Source organism: Camelus dromedarius, chromosome 1, assembly GCF_036321535.1.
Source record: "Camelus dromedarius isolate mCamDro1 chromosome 1, mCamDro1.pat, whole genome shotgun sequence".
In the NCBI taxonomy this organism is placed as follows: Eukaryota; Metazoa; Chordata; class Mammalia; order Artiodactyla; family Camelidae; genus Camelus; species Camelus dromedarius.
In genome coordinates, this window is record NC_087436.1 from 5,460,308 (window position 1) to 5,462,370 (window position 2,063).

The window sequence follows — 2,063 nt, forward strand, 5'->3', positions numbered from 1 at the left end:
CTGTAATGAATCCCTTCTTTACCAAACGTAAACCCAGTCTTATGAGCTCCCTCTGGGCCGCAGCATCTTGGCCGGGGCAGAGTTCTCCTGCGGCAAAGCCTTGCTAGGGGCGCCATGTCAGCGTGGACTAGCCACTCCCGCTACCTTACACGGCCTCCTTGGAGGATGGGGCCCTGGCAGCACCACCTCTGCTCCTTTCTCTGAGGGGCGCCCACGGTGCCCACGCAGGGCAGCCTGACCGTCCACGCAGGGCGCGCAAGGCTTCCCGTGACCAGCTAGGCCCATACTTCCTCCGCTCGGGCCACCAGCGCGCCATCTGAGCCCAGCGCCTGGGCAGAGAATCCGGCCCTTCCTTCTACCTTCAAGGCCAGATTATACACCTAAAAGCCTTTCCTGAGTGCCTACCCCTTGTAAAATATAACTTAAAATATATGAAAATAGCAATTTGTGTAACAAACCCAAGGAAAGCTGTTCCCAGTCAAAAGACAGAAATGTGTTAAACTCTTTAAAAATAAGCTTGCATCTGACTAGTCCAATATCAGTATTCTTTTCACAGCCCCTTTCTCCCTGGATTCCTGAAAACAATGCAATCAACTTCAAAATTTGGTCTTTAAGTGACAATTTTAAAAAATAACACATTTTCTAAAATACTAAATGTATATTATTTAGAAACGGTGTATGCAAATAAACTTTTAAATATCAATATATAAACCCATTTATCAATTCACTCTCCAGTTAATAGAAAGAGGTATTCACATACTTGAATGTGAAAATCATTTTTCCTATGACCGTGGTTTCTAGACTTTGCCCTTAAGCACAAGCTATTATCCCTCTCTGGCATGACCCACAACATGAAGATTTACAGCCTCTCAGGGCAGGAAGATTCAGCAGTCTTCTGCTGGATGGTATCAAAGCTGAAGGCTGAAAGATACTTTGGCGGTATAGCTGGGAACAGATTCTCTTTCTATAAGATCTTCAAGACAGGCTTTCATAAATTCATTATCAAAATGCTGGCGATCTCGTCCACTTTCTATCACTGCATCACCATCTTGACATTGGGTATTCTCAGTGGGATTGTCCATAAGGCTTACGAATTTTAAAGGTGTGGATGGGCCACAAAGGGCCATCAGGAGCTCCACAAGCGGTCCCCGCGGTTGACTAACAGAGCGAGCTTCTTTAGGTTAAGCAGGGGTGCGGAAGGTGGTCATCCTGCTCTTATACAGGAGGAAGACCTGCATTTCCTCTAGCCTGTCGATGTCTTGCGGCAGGTCATTCAGGTTATTGTTGCTGATGTCCAACCATCGCAAATTAGACATCCGCGGGACACAGGTCGGGATGCTGGAGAGCTGGTTTGCTGAGACGTCTAGGAAGGAAACCTGCTTCAAATTACTTAACTCAAAGGGGAGCTCGGTTAACCCTAGATTTCCAGAACAATCCAGTTTCTCTAAGTCTTCACCGTCTCCCAGTTCTGGAGGAATGCTCTTCAGATGGTTGAAACTCACGTTGGGTTCCTTCATGTTCTTCAAGCAGCCTTCCAGTGCTCCCTCGAAAGTTCAAACACGAACTCACTTCTGGGTTTGCCTCTCTTCTTGGAAAGCGAACTGTCTTGTGAGAGAGTTCCTTTCAATCTTATCCAGAAGCCTCCCGCTGGTGTCTACGAAGCCATTCTTGCAGTACGCAGCCTGGGGGGTGCCTTTCCTCCTTTCCTTGGCCACGAAGTTCCACACTTCCTTTATCCTAAAATGTGCAGCAGAAGCCGCGGTTGCCTCCGTCATCTGCCCAGAGACGCCAGGTGGACCCCTCGGGCTTCATCTTCTTACATCTTCTGAGGATGCTCCGGCCATCCTGTAGTTCTGAATACTTACGTACTGGGCTTACAGTCGGTTCGCATGCCTGCGTACATCCCGGTTTGTCTGTTTAGAAAAAACATCTGCACCCGAAGGACTTTCATCCTGTATACTTCTAATTATTTTACAGGACTCCATCCAATATCTTCTTTGGGAAAACTTCATGATTCCCCGAGTCTGGGCTGTGCGATCTCAGGGTGTCCTTACTCACCTGTG

The 2,063-nt window shown here is 47.6% G+C and overlaps 1 pseudogene; it reads right to left on the minus strand.

Moving 5' to 3' along the window:
* Window positions 1-896: 896 nt before the first annotated feature.
* Window positions 897-1,775, minus strand: LOC105101184 (leucine-rich repeat-containing protein 2-like; annotated as a pseudogene).
* Between the last annotated feature and the right edge of the window lie 288 nt (window positions 1,776-2,063).